Raw genomic sequence first — 20,174 nt, 5'->3', positions numbered from 1 at the left:
TATTTTAGCAGGTCCATCATGTCTCTCCATTTTTCCCTTGTCACAGTTCTGCCTTTAGGATATAATAAAGGCTGATATATATTTTTCAAACTTTGCGGTCTACCTGATACAGATTTTCTTAAATTAATGGCTTTAAATTCTGTATCTTCATTATAATCACATTTGAATTGTATGAGATGGGGTTTGGACCTTTCTAATTTTATCCAGCGTATTTTAAGCCAATTTACTGGAAAGCCTGTGACGGTTACTTTTCTGTTAATGATTGATTGTTCTAAAGGTTTTGTTGAAAAAATATCTTGGTGGGTCATTTGGATTAGATGAAATGGAGCTTTCTTTTTACATGTTTTGATTATATTGTACCAATCATCTGGTGAAAAAATGTTTTGATTTTTTTTCGCACGTGACTCAATAATGGCAAAATCTGAGTCATTAGGCAAATAGCTGTGCCCACTTACCAAAAATTTCATTTCAATTGACTCAGCTCTTATTTCCATACTCTGAACAAGTTTCAATAAACTTAAGACAGTTTTAATATTTCTGTTTTGCCCGGTACACGAATCCGAATATGTTATTATTTTTTCAAAGTTTGTAGCGTAAGTCTTTATGTACTTTATTAGACAAGATGAAATTTCTTGAGACCCACGAGATCCTTCAGTTTCTGGCCAAACAAACATGTGGCTTATATTTTTAATGAATTCATGACATCCGAAATTATAAACATATAAATTACGCTTATAATAAGCTACGGATGTGGTCAGCTTGGGAAAGGACAAAGCTTCTTCCAAGTCGAAAGAAAATAAGAAAACTTTTTCTGATGTTGCCATTCGGTCGGCAGCCATTTGGCTGCGAGCCCGTTTAGCCTCTTCTAAGTGAGTTTCCTTTTCAATTTCTGCCATCTTCTTTGCCTCACCGTCTGAGGATTGAATTTTTATTTGCAAAGCATCACAATTTTGACACGTATCCTTTGATGGTTGTTTAAAATGTAAATTAAATTTTGTAGAGAACACATTATAGTAATACTTTTCTTTCACTGGTACTACATTTTCCTTTTCACATTCTGTGACGTATAGTTCACACATCTTCTTAATATTTAAGTCAGGATCTAAATATTGTCGTCTTGGATTATGAGCTCTAGTGTAGTGACTACGGTATCAACCAAAGATGTAACTTGTTCTTTAGGACAACATTTGTATATCCGCCCATCGCTCACCTGATAAGTGTCTCTAAAATATTTTTTGCAAATGAGAATATCACGTGTGTCTTTTCGAAAGTAATATGTAAAAGAATGTGATCTTCGTTCTTTAGTTTCATTCGTGGGGCGCCTTCTTTTTATTTCGTTGACTTTAATACAACCTCTTAAGAAAATATTTTGGTCAAGCTGACTATGTAATCTATAAAATGCCTTCATGGCAGTCTCTCTCTCATTTGAAAAAATTTTTTGGTTGCACTTTTGGCGGCATCTGCATTTTATATCGACAAATGTTTTTGCAGGTATTAAATTTCCTCCCCTATTCCTATATGCCAAACCTTTTGTTCTGTTATGCTTTTGTAAATTTCGTGTCCATTTATCAGGATTACAACTTCTTTTCCTCCCGATCAACGTGTTTGTTGCGAAATTTGTACTGTTGCAATCAGATGAATCCGAGGAAAACGATAAACGTCTTCTTGAACCACACTTTCTGTTAATAAATCGTATTGAAGAACCATCACTGTTTTCGTCATCCACGTTGTTATTAGTCTCACTCATCTTGGTTATAACGGTATAATATTTATTTCTTTAAAAACAATCTGGGAGTAATGATGAAAAGACCAAGAAAATATGTAGGCCGTGCAGTAATGGTGAAGTAGACAGTAACATTCAGCGTGCGAGATCACTGTTATACTAACTACCGTTTGCATTGCGCTTTTTTTTAATCTGTTTGTCGATGCGATTTTATTACCAATATTATTGAGAGGGGGGAAAGCATCTTCGGCTGTTTAAAACAAAGCGTTGATGCATGACAATAAAGCAACGATTACATTAGGGTATGGAGTTAATCAAAATGACTTCTGAAATAAATTACTTATTTTTCAATGGCCAAAAAAATGTTGCCGTTTAATGGTGTTAATTTTTATTACACAGGGAAGTTATTATAAATATAAAAAGTTATGACTATAGCAAGTGCTTTGACACATAAATTTAAGATTTTTCAGAAAGTGGAGTTAATCGATGTATGCACTGAACGGCTCAAATAGCACGCAGTAGTAAACTTTTCATTCTTACAAGGCACAGTAACTCGATCGAAAACTACTATTTATATTTTGTTAAATATTTTATGTTCCTTATATATTTCAATTATAATAAAATTAGTAGTTATGTAAAAGACATCAACATATATGACATCAACAACATAAAAGACATCAACATAGAAAATCATATAATTTATCGAAAACTTCAGACGCCACTTTAATGGGCACAGTAAGTGACATACTAATCCTATCTGGTTATCATACAGAACTGAAAATTAACAGTTATGGACCTATATACATAATATCGATTTTAAATGTCGGCATTCAACTATCACATTTCTCCTTGGTGCTCGAAGACATCGTCGCTACTCGGCAGTTATTTTGTGTGCGTTGAGTTTTTTGTTTCAATTGATGGGTCAAACAGCGCGTTCTAGTCAGCCTGTCGCAGTTACATAAACGGATATAAAGGACATAAAATAGCACGTGTGCATACTTCGAATAAAATATCATTATTTAATTGGATACGCGGTATTGTGCTTTTTGTTTATTTCCATCATTAAACAATGGAAACTGTTTGATGAGAATTTTTGGATTCTCCATAATTCTTTCACGAACTGAAACCTATGTCATAATTGTTTTCAATCTCTGCTTTATGAAGGTATATTCAAGAATGTAAAAGTTTGAATCTTCAAAATTCTGGCAAAAGTTATCCGCAAATCTATTCGTAGCCTTCATATAAAGATAAAGATAAAAGATGAAAATTATATTCAACGCCACGAATAAATACGCTTTGAATAAAAAATGTATGTATTGGAAATGGATGTAAAAAGAAATGTGCACTGATACTTTCTGATAGAAAAATATCTTTACTTCGCGACATGTGAAGAAGCTCAAAGAAGAAGAAACTCAACGAGCTACAGTGCCGGACGAATAGATAGCACACTTTAAAATTAACGTAATTTAGATTTATTTAAGGTAATAGCCGAGATTCTAATACTATATAGATTTGTAAATTACTGTTATGAACATACACAAATAAAATAAAATTACGTTACGCCAGTTTAAACAATTTTACTTAGAAAAAAAGAATTTTTATGGAAATACGGTGGAAAATAATGATGGCATATTTCACTAAGAATTATGTTGCGACTCCATGTAATTCCAAATAAAAAAAAACATGAAAAAAGTGTAAAATAAAATATTTTTTTGTTTAGGATTTAGTTTTCGAGAAAATCGAGATTGAAAATTTGCTAAGCGCTGTACATCGCTTATAGCCGGAAAAGCGTATGTACAAAGCAAGGTTTAAAACCTGGTTTTCTCAAAAACGAAATCCTAAAAAAAAAGAAGTCACTCTATATCTTTTTCATTTCTTTTTTATGAAGAATAACCCGGTGACCGCTTGTATATAGTTTCAGGAATACCCTGTACATATTTTTCAACAGGGTGATGCCGCGAATTTTTTTCTCGAGGATTAATCAGCAAGATCATATCGTTGAAAATTGTTGCGAAAATCATAACCATGCATTATGCAAATGGCAGATAATTTCAAAAGATTGCCGAATGATAAAAATGTATTTAAGATGATAAGAAACAATTAGAACAAAAAACTAATAAAGAAACTTCGTAGATAATGACGACTGTTAATAAGTGGAAAGATGAAGCCACAAAACATTAGGCATTCAATATTATTGCTTGATTTATTGACATACATAATTTTTAGTTAAGTGTGCTAACATTTTGTCCGACTGTATTTGCATAAAAATTCTCTTTTTTTAAATAAAATTGTTTACACTTGCGAAATGCAATTTTATTTCATTTGTGTATGTTTATAGTGGTATTTTGCCAATTTATATAGAAACAGTATTTTAGTTGTAATGTTACATAAATAAAAATTACATTAGTTTTAAAGTATGTTATCTTTTTGTTAGATACTGTATTACCCCGAAATGAAAACTAGAGAGCATAATCGGAAACTTGAGACCAAGCATCCACATATTCGACACTTTCCTATCTTTATTTGAAAAACGATTCTATGAATATTGATTTGTTTTTGTTCTGGAACAATGTAGTTACGTGTTGATAATTAAGTGGTATTTTTATTTGTCGGACAAATTCTCGACTAATAAAATTATTTATTTCAAACACATCGAATAAAGATACTTATTTTATTAGGACCCTCCACAATATTGCATAAAGATGAAGAAATATCTTTTCTTCGTAACGTTTCTATAATTTATTATCTAAATAATGTACAACTCTGCTAGGTTGTCATTTGTTTCGCAATTACAAGATGCAAATGAATTTCAGCATAAATTATACTGCAAAAATATCGTACAGTATTTATGATGAAATAGTTGAAAATGTTAAATGCTAGATGTTTTTAATCGAGTAGTACATATATTTAATCGATCCAAAAGTTTCAGTCATATTACTACGAGATCGATTAATATTGTATTAAAAAATAATGCACCGTCAGACATAATAAAATTCGTTTATTAGAAGTAAGTTAAAAAGATTAAATATTTAAATTATGGAAAAAATTACAACTTAAATTACATTGCACACACACACACACAGCTACTGCAGTAACTCGAAATTTTATATTATTTTCACGATTCCCTTAGTTTCGTTAATATCATTTAGTCCAAGTAGACTAATAAATATACGATCAAACCCTACCAGAAAATCTGAAAAATTTAAAACACTGATTGCAATAGATTATGTATTGAGGAACAGTCTTTTCTCTATTCCTGCGAAAAAGAAACATATCAATTATTTTTCTTCCTCATTATTTTGAACCACAATTTTCAACAAAGAAGAAGCTGACAAAATTCTTTAATATATTAGGAAAGGTCTATGGTTTATTTAGAAATGGTTTCATAAAAAAGAAACGAAATACGTCGAGATACACCATATGCTGTGCAATGCTTCGAAATTCTCGTTTACGATAAGCATAGTTTCAGGACAGTCCTTCCGTCCTTGACAGCAATTGCAGGGAATACTATTTTATGGCACCTTCAAGTGGCTTTCTCGTTTAGGGTCTCCGACGAGAAGAATCAAGCCGTCAGAGGAATGACTTACAGACGACTCGAGACAATAGATACGAACATGTGTACGCTAGAGGCGAGCAGGACAAGGATGGCTCGCAACATCGAGATCCCATTGAATTAGGAAAGGACGAAAGAAATAGTATAAGCTTCTGATAGAATTGTTCGGTACCTACGAATGCATAGAAACATACGCCGCTTAAGTTATATAATCACTTTTAATGAAAAACAGCGATGTATCATTGACTGTAGTTTTCATAACAGTCTAATAAGATGTTGGATAACCCTTGGATTTGAGGACTGCATTGCATCTGTGTGGCATAAATTCAGTCAGAATTTCTGGTCATATTTTCGTGATTGTTTCCATTAATTCTGCTTTATTGTTAAAAGATCCCATTCCCTTGTGATAAATAACCAATTGTCGGATTTCAAAAGACGTATTTCTTCCTTTTCATCCCATTTTCACAAGTAAAGCGTCTGATATCACCAATAATTTCTGTGGTACCGAGTTCTTACAACGAATTTTTATTTATTTATAAACAATATGTGTTAGCGGCGTCGTCAATGTAATACAATATTTTACTCTGGCATCTAAGATGTTGTGTCCGAATATTTTTGCGACGTTAAATTCTGTCACAATCTTGTTTATCGCTTGTTATACAAAAGAACATGTGCAATAAATAAACAAAATTTATTTTTCTACTTACTTTAAGAAGTGCTTTATTATATGAGGAAACGATTCAATAATACTACCATAAACAATAAAAGGGAGCAATAATTTTTCTAATAATATCGTGTCCGAATATTAATGGGAGTCACATGTATCTATTTAATATAAAGAATGTGAAATAAAACTGTAATAAGAAGTATATACATTCGGGTAAACGATGGAATAAAAAATGCTCAAAAATTACTTTTGCCTATATCTTTATCCGAAATATATTTAAAACATTAAGAACTTAATTTTGAAAAAAATCGAGAAAGAGCAATACTTATGAAAAAAATTAGCCTCATCGGCGCTCGCACAACGTTCAAAAGACTCGTATCTCGCTCGCTCCATCAACCAACGACGTTGTAATCATAACGAAGATTTTGTATATCACGCATATCATAGTTTCATATCTTGAATTTCGTGTTCCTAGTTAAGTAATCGTTTCTTTAAATGTAAAACCGTTTAATACTGCATAATATACTTATTAAGTGGACAATATTATACTTAACCAAGTTAAGTATGGAGAAAATGTCGAAAGTTTGGTTTTTAGTTTTTATAATATTGTTTCACCCCCACAAAAAATCTGGCAGAGATTGCTGACAACATCAGAGATTGCTGCTTTTGGCAATATCCTCCGATAGAATTAAAATGGCGAAGACAAGATGTGTCATTTCCGAAAAATTTGCAACTTTCCGTTTTGTTTTTACGTTCTCTATTTTTTGTGATCACATTTTACGATCGAAAAATCTGAAAAAATTCTCTAACATGTGGCCTGTTATACAAAATGGATCAAATCTTTTTAAAAATTTTAAAATGCCATTGTTCATCAGTTGGTAAATATGAACAAAACTTTGAAACTGTTTTAAGTAATTATATTTAATTACATATTTTGAGGTTAGCAATCTGTTGTTAAGAAGTTAAAAATTTTTAGGTTAAATCACTGCATACTACGTCGACGTATTTTTCGTTTGCTCTCTAATGCGGCTCGGTTTGCGCCGAATGACGTGTTTATGATTAATCTATTAATTTAATCATTTTCCAGTTATTTTACCTTATTATTAATAAAAATATTAATACAACTTCGACAAACACAAAAGTAGACAGCAAATAAAGGATGGATATCATTATAATGCAATGCGACACTTTTTTATTTCTTATTTTTTCTTAACGGTAATTGTAAGATTTTTCTCACTGTAATTGTGAGGTTTTTGTGATTAAATTAAGATCAAATACAATATAATTTTTGTAAGATTATATCTTATAAAATTACAAATTTTATAAAAAATATAAATATACTTTTCATATTAATACTTACTTGATTATAATTTATGGTAAAAAATTTGTTTGTTCTTATTTTAATCAGAAAAATCTTACAAACACATTTACGCAAATTTTATTTAAAAATAAACAAAAAGAAGGATGTTTCATCTTTGCATTATGTATTTTGTACCTGTTGTCCCATATTCAAGCCCGGATTAGATTACGATCCATGTGACTCGTTCGACTTTGAATTTTTTCGGCATGTCAAGGGGAGCCCCCAACCCCCCTCAGTAGTAAGTGAAAAACTACCTAGAACTACCATGCACTTATGCAAACAAAAATTACGTGTTCTAAGCAAAATGACCTATGCAAACGTAATAAGTGGTACCACTCAAGAAGGAATTGAACGAATTTTCAAGAAACCAATCACATTTCAAGATAGGCGTATACAATCCTGTATGAGTGGAGAGTGTTCACAGTCGCGATAACGTGGGAATGATTGGCCTCTCGAATGTATTTAGAATATTGATTCAATTACGAATTATTTTAATCACGAGTGTAATTGAAATACAATATAATATATATGTATGTATAATTATTTGTTGTTTGAAAGTTTAAATGAAAGAGAAAACAATTACTTATTAATTATCTGAAATAATAAAATTTGTTTATTAATTACGAATACGATTTCAATTGTTACTTATTAATTATCATTTAATGGTTAAGTATTTATTATTCATGCGGTATACCGTGTCCAATAAATAATAATTACGTCGTAGTTATTAATAATATTTTAATTTATTTATTAAGTACATTGTAATTCGTAATTAATGTAATTGAAATACTTAGTATTTTGTAATTATACTCCTATTTAATTACAAATCACCTTGTATTTTAATTAAATGGCGATCTCAATATCGAATTACATTGTAATTGAATTACTTTGTAATTATAATTCCTTGAGAAATTCAAATGTTCGCCAGATCCTTATCCTTAATCGATAAGGATTTGATGAATTGTCCGCAAAAGACCGCAATTTCTAAAGAGCATTCCATAAATCGCTCAAGTACTTTTCCAACTAAGGAAAATCCACTGTAGGTTGGTTCCTCAACTTTCTCAACTCAACTTCCAAAGCTATACAATTACGCTGTAAAGGTCGTGACGAAGAAAGAGAGTCCCGCACAGCGGTGTGGCGCGTCCACCGCGTGAACGTTATAATTTTGAACATTATAACTTTTTCACCCGCTAGACGCGCCACGTCGCTGTGCGGGACTCTCGCACATGCGTCGCTTGTCCTCACTCCTTGCGTAGCCTTTTTCGTGAACAGGTTGGTCGTAACATATAAATTCCTTACCAACAACAAATACATATATAGGAGTGTGGTGACATGAAACAAACGTCTGACTTGCAGAATGTCTTGTCGAGCACTGTCGTTCGAGTATGTTCAAGTAGACGCAAGTGTAGCGCGAGGCTACGCCTACTAACAATGCTGCATGTTCGATAATTTCAATCCCCGATTTACATGGATGGATCTCTCGATAGGAGTCATATAGTATTACATAAAAGTCATTGACGTACCATATCAGCCGCAAGTTTCGAATCGTTATCCCATTAAAAATAGTATGTCATTCCCATTCCTAATTAACCCGCACTTTTTTGCTAATTTTCCTTTCATATGTCAAAATTCAAGTGTTTACCCATTATTTCGTCTATAAACACTAATTCTCCGACTCAGAGAGAGATTTGCTTCGCAAATTCCACTCTCTTTGTTTTATTCACTTCAGTGATGTACGGTTGCTTCCTCACAATTTTGCTTTTAAATCCTGCCCAATGTAATCTGAATCGTTCTTGTATGCATTTGATTTTTATTTCGTTCCTGGACTTTTGATACAATCTCAGACGCACTTATATCTGGCTTCTTTTTAATAATCCTAAGAATTTCATGTTTTTGTACTGTTAATTTTTTTGGTCTGCCACTCGGTGCAATATTCTTTCTTTTCTATATTTATTTACTAGGGTAAGTGGGTTATTTACTGTGTTTGTTCCGGCCGAATCGCGGACCGCGGGTCAACGCACGTTCGACATTCGATGTACGCCGTCTCGCCGTTTTTGTCGAATAAACGGCGAGGCGGCAAGACAATAACACGATCGACGTGCGTTGGCCCGACCGTCAAACGCTCGCCTCGGCCGTTGTAAACACGCGGCGTTTTGCCTTAGGAGGCAATGACCCGGCATTCGACGCCTGACGATGCTTCTCCTTGAACATCGGCCAGGTGTCTATATATACTGCCGCAAATTCGATAACGGATGGAATTGTCAACAATTTCAGTGCAGATACCATTACAAGTTTTATTCAGCGCCCTTGCGCCCGTACGAAGCCGTGCTTCATTTTTATAGTCTGCGAAGTCGTGCTTCATTTCATACTAAGTTCGAAGCCGTGCTTCAAATTTAACCTCTGAACGGAGCCGTGCTCCAAACATTGTAAACGAGGACTGCGGAGTCCAACAAATAAATCGTTGTCGTCTCCTCACAACTTCCGGCGGTTTTTTTGTGCCGTGCGCAACAGTGTTCATTAAAGTGTCGTCCTAAGTTTTCGACAAATTAAATGGTTTTCTTAACCCTTATCGCAATTCTTAAAATATTTAAAATATATGTTGATTAGTTGTGTGCGTGAACTCGGGATTTCCCGAAACCCGATGCTTGGAACGGGATGAGGAGATGTGTATCGGGTCGGGACGAGATCGGGACGACAATATTCAAGATTCCTGAAAACATTCGATTTCCTATGCTACCAATTATTACAAAACGACACATCGCCGTACCTAGTACAGAATTGACTAGCGAAAAGATGTTTTCAACAATTGGAAATATCGTTGCAATCGAGAGAACCAAGCTATTACATACTGTCATACGTAGAGAATTTTAAATCAAACTATACATATCTTACTTTTCTGGTTTGTTAAAAAATATAAAATTTTGCAAAATAAACTGCAACAATGGAAATCAAAATTTTTTAACCAGTATTTTAAGAAGTCCTAAACATTTTCGGAAAACCCGAAAGTTTCAAGATCCCGTCCTGATCCGTACTCGCACACCTCTAACATTGATGTCTATTATATAATATAAATACACAAATTTTATGATAACCGAAATATATAAAGAACACAAAATAATTAACAAAATCTAATATAAAAATCAGTTTTCGATCGAATTACTGCGCTCTTAAAAAATGAAAGGTTAATTACTATGTGTCAGTAACTGAGCCTTTTCTAATTACCATGTGCCAATTTCTGATCACTGATCTAGTTACCGTGTGTCGATTTCTGTGCACTGATCTAATTAGATCTAATTTGATGTAATCAGTTCTAGGTAAATACTAAACTTCGAAAATTGTATGAGCTTTAGGTATCATAACTTATTATACATGTTTCAGTACTTGCAATATTATTTTAAAAAAGGAAAGAAAATTACGTGCAGTGTCCATACATTTCACAGACCAAGAAATTAACGTTAAATGCAATACGCAGTTTGTCATAAGAGGGCTCTGTAATCACAACGCACACATAAAAAAAGACATGAAAACTTAAAACAAGACGCAAATATATCTAGGCAGTGGATTAATTATTATTTTTCTGTAATTTTGTCGAGTTTTATAGATATAATAGTTTATTCTTTTGTTTTGGAAAGCATGATTTTTGTATCTTTTTCGTCTTTATTTGCAACCTGATTCATAGGGCAAAATGACGTCAAACCATTATTAGAAATTTAAGAAGTTAGTTTCTGCATTTCATAAATCTTAGGATGTTAAACTTTTGATTCGGTTGTGAAAATTACAGGTGAAGGGAACTAGTCAAATAAAATGGTTTTCGTTCTGTGACACTATGTTTCCTGAAGCATTCTGTTATATCTTGAATATATTAGATCAATTGAGAATAAACACAAGAAATTATCGTAAGATCGGCAGTACCCCAAAGTAGCCATGTTGCAGTAACGAGGACAATCGTTTCCGACTTCAAAATGTCGTGGCCACTTAACATATAAGCGACTTTTTAGCCGACATTTCGAGCTCTACATTTAATTATTATACAATGCACTGAAACACTTGACTGAGCATTCATCGCAGGTAACTGTTAGGATAGCTGTTAAAGTGATAAGGTACCCTGCGAGTTATTGACCTAAAAATATAAAAATAACTGTCTGTTAAATATGAGTTACCTAGAATCATATGATACAGCAACCATTAACTGCTATTGTAAAAAAATACTTAGTACCTAGAATTGTCGTAATGGGAACGTCAACTTCTGCCAATTAAATTCTTATTCAATGAAGAACGGCTCCATTCCATTCGTAAAGTAATACATTCAAAAATAGCATATCAGTCATCCCTTTCACAATACATACCTGGTTTGTGAGAAATAATATTCACAGCCTGTCTGTAATTTAAATGTTTACAAGCGAAAAATAGTTTATCAAGAAACTTATAAGAAACAGGAATGCCTTGCAGCGACACACGGTCGGCGATCAAATATCCATTCGAACTGTCTGCTTTCAGATGTCATGGATTAGGTGAGAAATATCTTCCCTGATGTTTATAAGCCTGGAAATGACTTTATTCTTTTACTATTTTCACGTGTACAGCAAACTTCGCTGATGAAAACGTCGCCAGCCGTGTACCGATACGGAATTATAGTCGTCGATTGTCAACAACAATAAAAACAAGTCGTGAGGATTAGCCTAGCTTCCGATGTAGCTGAGTAGAATCCATTCTTCTTTTAGTTTAATAGCGAGGTTAGGACCTCGTCATCCGGTCTGGTAACGGTCAGATGTAGTTCAGAACAACACTTTTCCGTCAGCCCGGCCGTCTTACGGCGAGGCCATGTCTGTGGACCGTACTGATCTGTTGGTGTGAGTTTTACGATGTACCCGCGGTGACGTTTGTATAAATGGACCTCAAAGGTCGTTACGTTACCTTTCATTTGGCATCCTTACGGGCATTCTTACACTATTGTTTCAGATGCATCGTAATCGGCTGATATTGGCTAACGAGACCGGCGATACCGATGCTGCAACGAAGCATCCCGGAGGATCGAGAGCTTCCGAAATATTGAACTGAAAGAAACAGAACGTCGCGATCATTCTCCAGCATTCCAGGAACGTGTCCAGGAAGAAATAAAAGAAGATCGCGGAGACACCGCAGATATGTATCAATTTCGATCGTGAATGTACACATGACCATTGTACCATTTTTATATCTTTACATTTGTAGCGACCAGTCGTGCGCACAATAAGATCTTCAGTCCTCGTGCAAACGGCCAACGTAATTTATGACACTCCTTCGAAGAAGCTATTTTTGAGAAGACAAGCTCACCACTTGATAGCACATGTTTGCACAGTAGAGTCTTTTTAAGAAATTCCTCAATAGCTAAAGAAACCGTCATAAATTAGGAGAGTTTCCGAAGGGTACTCGAAGCGGGCCCAGCGACCCAAAGGCCATGTGGTCCGACGTGGGTGACCCGGAGGAAAATTTCCACACGTTGTCACGTACAACTCATCATCCCCTCCGATTACCGAGCCATCCCGAAAATACGCAAAGAGCGTAAGGGGCGGGCGGTAAAAAGGACAAAATGAGCAACGCTGATTGGAAAGGCCCAACGCGTGGGGTTGACCAATCAGGGTTGTTCAAGAATTTTACCAGAGCAAACGGCGAAACGAAGAATCAAACTCGATCACTGTATCACGACTCGTCCACAGACATAGTCCGCGAAATAAAAAGAACTTTCTACCACCGCACGCGAGAGTACTATTAATTACGAACAGACCCTACCCGAAACATTTTTACATTTTTATTAAATTATTTCGTCATTAAAGTTATACTTCGAATACGCCCATCCCAATCCTACAAATACTCCGGCGGACAATGATAAGGAACCTCAATATTTCTGAGGATGAACACCTATTTGTTTATATACATGGAAAATGAATACACGTCACAATATGGTAGTATTTTTGACGTAATACATGAAGAAATGAAATAAATCGTTCGATTCATTTGTTATTTATGCAAAAAAGTGAAATTTTGTGTGGACGAAATGATAAGGCACTTTAAATATGGAACAAAAATGCTTTGACGTTGTCCCCGTTTTGACCGGTGGTCAAGCTGGAAAATGAGGCCAACTCCGGGATTTTACAGGCTCCTAGGCAGACCACCCGACATAATGCACGATATTCGGGAATTCGATTCATGACGCAGGAAAATTCGTTCGGGTAGAGTGCCAGGCGAGCCCACCTGAGACGCATTCGACCAGCCTATCTTTCGGACATCCGATCCCTTTTACCTGCGCTATCATGTACGCCGTTATAATTGTACATGCATTCGATCACGTACGCCACAATGACAAAAGGTATAAAAGAGTAATAAAACAGTCGTTCATTGGTAATCAAGCATAATACATTCCTTACCTTACTTATTAGCTCTGTATTATTACGCCACGGCTAACATACGTAAATTACTGAATAAAACCGCGCAAGTAACATGCAAATACGAGGCATAATTCGCTGATCACAGCACAATACACGTGTGCCAATAATTAGGCCAGTATCCTCCCCCTCCCCTATATGTACTTCGTTTATGCTAAAGTAGCTACTACCATTTGGGACCAATTGTTTTTTTCCACCTTGTGCCATCCACGTAGACCGAGAATTTTTCTCATCAAGTATACTTAAAACCATTTATTTGTTGATCGCGTCTGCGATTCTGTAATAAAGACTCGACGTGTTTACATGTATTTAATCGTTTATTTAGGTTCAACCATTCCGACTAACAGTCTCCCATTCTGGGATAGTTCCAGCCCCGAACAGAAATGAATAACACATGGAAGGGATGAAGCTGGGTTATGTTAGAGGAGGAGGAAACACAAATTTTTTGAAAAGATGATTATTTATTGTATAATAAGGATGACGAAGAATTATGACAGAGGAAGAAAATTGTAACTTTGTTTTTAAAAATTAATTATTTAATTATTTATTTTTATTGGGATTATGGCTTGGATTATTTATTTACTGTACAAAGTTTTACTAAAACTTTTATTATAATTTTTATTTTTAAGAAGATATATGTACGTTATGCACGAACGACTGATTGCCCAATTTCAACTAACAGACCGCGACTGAATTTCGTCCGCGTATATACCTTTTTGATGTGATCCTCTCCACCAATTAAAGACGGTCATTTATCGCGTTTTACATTGTATGCTACCGCTGGTGTGCTCTAACGACACCGGCGATAATGGGTGTGTATCGCGGTGTGTATTTATAAATTACAGTTTATATTACCGCCTGTGCGCGCTTAAGAAACCGGCGCAATGAAATCTGATAATTTCGAACTTCAGTCCCAAGCAAAGTATAAATTAATTTTTGTCCGAGGCTACAGTTACTTCTTCAACAATTTTAGATTACAACTATTACTACTACTACTACTACTACTATTGGTTGTCCTTTTAATAAATATATGTACTATTAACTCTGAATACACTTGGTAATGATATAATGAGTAAAAGAAAAGTGATAATAATAGAGTACACCTATATCGGCCATGAATTGAATTTTGATGAAATCGAATCGATTATGAATTGGGTACGAGGTGTGAAATCCAATCGAATAAAAAAATGGATCGTGTGCTACGAATTAGTTCGCGGTCAATTAGTATAACAACAATCCACCACCGTCCCTGATAGATCCGCATTTTTTAAAAATTGCTACGCAATACATCGTTCTTTTCTAGCACATGTTTATATATTTTGCATGTTTGTATTTTTTCAGAAGTAAACAAGCTGTAGGATCAAAAATGATGCGCAACGCAGGAGTCGACGAAATGAAGATTATGCAAGAAATGCTCGAAAAATCTCAAACCCATATTCATTGTCAGAAAGCATTTCATCATCGAGGCAGGGATGCAGAAGAAATCACGTGCACGATCCATCATCGCCGAAGGATTCAACATTGTGGACTTACGGTCCGTGGTCGAACAAGCTTAGTGATAGGATATTACTCACGAACGTTTGCATGTTCCACCGGTTTAAGGAGCTCAGGATTAACAACAACAATGTGCGTCCCGACATTTCACCGGGACGTTCGAGCGACTCAAATGAGTTGCGAGCTAAGATATCTTGACGCAGTATTGGAACCTAATACTTTAGAAGAGACATTGTCAATTAAACAATATCAAGACCATACGATTCGTGGATTAAGAAATAGATTGGAAACAAGCGAGGAAAAACATTATGAATTAAGGGACGGTTAGTTTATAGGAAAATAGAAAAATTAATAATGATAAATTGTTATTTTACGTACCCGCGTGTTTAGAAAATAATATTATTAGACTAATGACAATATATATATATATATTATATAAATATATATAAATATATATAAATTATTAGGCTCATGACAATTTGGGGCATGTAAGTATTGACAAAGTCATCGATGACATAAGACAAATATACTGGTTTCCGGAAATGCGACAAAAGATTAAACAATATATTAACAATTGTTTGAAATGTATTGAATTTTAGCTAATTAGTGGTAGACAGGAGAGGTTTTTGCATAGTTTACCTAAAGGTGACCTACCATTTCAGACAATTCATGTGGATCATTACGGAGAAGTGTGGAAAAGGTTTTATATATGTTTTGGCAGTAGTGGATGGGTTTATACCAAATTCGTTAAACTGTTTGCTTGTAGATCGACAAGATCTGAATAAGTGATTCGAAATTTGACAGAGTTTGAAATGAAGCATTGTGTCAGATTGTTCGAAAACTAAAACGATACCGGATTGTGAATAAGTTTAAGTTTGTGTGTGTTTGTATGCGTATTTGTTGCATTCCGTAAGACTTATTTTTATTATTTCTTATTTACGTTTTGTGTAATATGAATTGTATATTTTTGAAGATCTAACTCTTGGAAATAAAGTTGTGATTCTTTGGTGACCATGGATGGTCATTCTACAGTTCAGGATTGGCTGAACTGTAGAATGAATCGTGTTAGCTGTGAGATGCGATCGATAAGAAGATTGTTTAATACATTACGATGTTTATTCGAGCCGAGCCTTTGTGAAATAAACAATTTAAAACTTCGACTCAGAATAATAAATTTGCCGATTCATTTCCTACAGTATCATGATACAAATGTAGAGCGACCAGATCTGGGATGAGATCCTGACTACAGGAATCCTTCCCAACTCCCCAATAGTTCAAGAAACCGAGCCAAAAACAAAACTATATCAGTCACCTCCTACGAAAATGCCAAACGAGAATACGCCCCAACCAAGGACCAAGCCATAATACTGCATGCTGTAGATGGTATTACCGTCAGGGACTATGCATTAGCCATAGGAAAGATAATAGGCCCCAGATCTATCAAATACATATCGAGAATTTCAAACGGTAGGGTATGCACATACCTAGATAACAAAGAAACTGTCAGCAACATAACAGCAATATTTAAATCAATTACCATCAGCAACACAAATATTGAAATCCGTCCTATGATTTCGCCGACCCAACGTATCGAGCTGTCAAATGTAGCATCGATCATCCCAAATTCAGTAATTGAAGATGCATTTAGAACCAATAACATCAAACTCTGCTCAAGAATAACCGATCAGAGCAGAGATATCTGACCCTGAATTTGTGCAGCTTCAGACGTCAAGTATACGTCGATATCGACGTCCTGAACAAATTTCCAAGCACATTCTTAATTAATTTTGACGATACCCTACACAGAATTTGTGCCTCTACTGACAAACAGATTTGCTTATTATACAAAAGAATATGCGCAATAAATAAACAAAAAATTTATGTTTCTACTAACTATAAGAAGTGCTTTATTATATGAGAAAACTATTGATTCAATAATACTATCATAAATAATAAAAGGGAGTAATAATTTTTATAATAATATCGTGTCCGAATATTAATGCGAGTCACTGTACTTGAAAGCAGTAATCACAGACCCAGATTTTGCAAACATATTAAGTTTCAGAAGAAGACAAGTCTACAAACTTGTTTATAACAAGTCTCTGAATATTCACCACTTCAGAGAAACAGATCTGCTTCAATTGTAATCAATCAAGCTATAAGCAATGTCCTAACAATACAAACACGAACGAAAACGGTTCCCAAACCGATCCGAATATAAATCCCCTCCCCCCGCATTAACGTATCAATCATCAATGATATATTCATATCGGTCTACGTATTGTCGAATATCAAGAAGGCAGGACAAATACAATGGAAATAGAGCCAGAAGAATCCAACACAAACAAAACGGAGAATAAGAGACCGCTATCTATAACATCAGAAGAAAGTCATATCAACCCAATAAAATTAGCGACTTGAATTTCAAGATCTCTGCTACAATAACATTAAAAAAAGATTAATCAAACGAACAGAACCACCCTTTTGCAACACGTGCAACCAAACTATGTCGACCAACCACGTCCTTTTCGAATGCAGAAAATACGAAATATCAAGACAAAAATACAAGATACTACCCGTCGTAAAATTCCTAAAGGAAACCAACATCTCCCAAGAAATAAAAACAAGAAACAGGACAATAAACCGTCGCTAATGACATGAAGGTCGATGCGACGTTAAACCTGAAAAAAAGATTCTTGGTCTTTTCCACAACAGTTTTCTTGTACAAATTCGTTGTCTATTACCATCGCTTATCAAAAATGAATATCACGAGCCAGGCTCGCGAACGAGAGTTAGTCGCGATTCTTATAATTGTTGTTACAAAGCAGTTTAGTTATTAAAATTTAAGAAATCCCTACAAAATGCAAAATACAAAAGTGTTAGATAAAAGCAATCATAACGAATCCAGTGATAGTAACGTGTTTGCGCCAATCACAAAGCGTGTAAGGCGTATGATTATAGTTGGGAGTAGTGAAGAGAAAGGTACGACAATCATGGATTTGCCAGAAAGTAAAAAACACACCAATAGTTTGGAAGTATTCTGAACATCATGGAAAAAAAGCGTCTATTTTAAATAATTTAAGCGAGAATCCAACAATGTTAGACCTATTTTTTATTACATTTGATAACAAGTTTCGGGAAATGCTGACCATGAAAACAAATCGCTTCGCACATCAGACAATTCACGACGAGCGAAAAGACGGCATGTGGACGACACTTGGTATCCTGTTATCTTAGATGAAATAAAGGTCCATTATGCACTGTGAATTTTGATGGGTCAAGTGAAAAAAATCAAATATTTAACTGTATTGAACTAGAAGAGCTGTAGTAGAAACGCCAATATTTAGACAAACGATGCCTTTTAAGAGATTTCGGCAAATTTCGAGATTTTTACATCTCTCTGATAATGAAACTGCTGGTAGTAATCACCGACTTCTAAAGATAAAAGCTATCATCAACCTTTGGAATGAAAAATTTAAAGAAATTACACACCCAATGAATATGTCAGTATAGACGAATCCTTAATGAAATATAAAGAGCGTTTAGCGTACAAACAATTCAATCCATCCAAATGAGCCTTATAAGGCGAATGTATATGAAGATGTTGCAATAATTTGATAGCTGTGAGGTTGAAGGACAAGCGCGACGTGTATATGATATCAATGAAACACGAAACTGCACAGATGGTCGAGTAATCAAACAAAGAATTACAGAAAGTAATGAAGCCTAAATGTATCCTGGAATATAACAAGGTTATGGGTTCAGTTGATCATCAAGATCAGTTGTTTGCCTGTTTCCGAATCATGAAAAAAGTCATCGAAGGATACCGAAAACTTTTCTTTTGCATGTCAGATATGGCTCTGTTCAATACCTACATTATGCATAAAGCTATTCACAGTTGAAAAAGGGAGACTTATGTTGATTACGGTATAAATATAGCAGAAGCAATTTTACAAATTGTCGAATTACCGGACTACAAAATGCGTGGAAAATCTAGATCAGTTGAAACACCTCTTCGACTCCAAGCTCATACATAAACATAAAATTCGAAGCGAAACGAAGTGAGAATGCGCGAAAGGTAAAGTATGTTTTAAGAAGTATCATACCGTGGAGGATTTTTAGAGTTGTACGTATTTTCTTATTAGATATTCATTCAAGGTAAACATTTTTTATGATTGATTTTTTTTTGTTTATAATATGCTATGTAACAACAAAAATGATTTCTGAGGGTGAAAAAATAATGTACGTAAAATTTCAAAGCGACTGGATAACGGTAACCCGTGTCGCATCGGGTTCAAAGATTTTTAATTTCTATTATGTACATTAATTTTAATATAAATGTGTACCACTGTTTTAGAGGCGGTACTAAATATTTTTTATAATGAAAATGTAATCTTACATGTATATAATATTATCGTGACTTAATTTAAAATTATACGTTATAATAAAATTAATTGAAATATCTTATAAAATGTCACATACTGGTCAATATACAGCTTTTATTCAGATTGATTTGCTGGCATCTGGATGACGTCACCGATAATCTTCTAATACTTGTAAAATAAATTGTTTATTATATTCATTTTTCATTATAATAAGCTATTACATTCCGTGATAAACTTCAAGCCTCGTCTTACACTGTCATTAACTAATTTTAAATTCCTTACTATTTCTAAGGCTCTTTTATACGTTTCATCGCTTTTCGGAATGGAAGGATTATTATATAAAAATGCTCATTCCATTCAATCAGACACGAGAAAGCTTGAACATGATTAACTAGACATTATAAGTACGATTATAGGAGAACGATGCACCCCGATACATGTCACACAATTTTTATTAGACTCTCAGGAGGAAGAAAGAAGAAACGTAAATAAAGAAACGAAAGAACTTCAAGAAGAACCGCAAGATATGATTTTTCACAGTAACGAAATTGTGAACAGAAATTACGTATT

The sequence above is a fragment of the Megalopta genalis genome, unplaced genomic scaffold (genome assembly GCF_051020955.1).
Source record: "Megalopta genalis isolate 19385.01 unplaced genomic scaffold, iyMegGena1_principal scaffold0041, whole genome shotgun sequence".
NCBI lineage: Eukaryota > Metazoa > Arthropoda > Insecta > Hymenoptera > Halictidae > Megalopta > Megalopta genalis.
Note: the sequence above shows the minus strand (reverse complement) of the source record.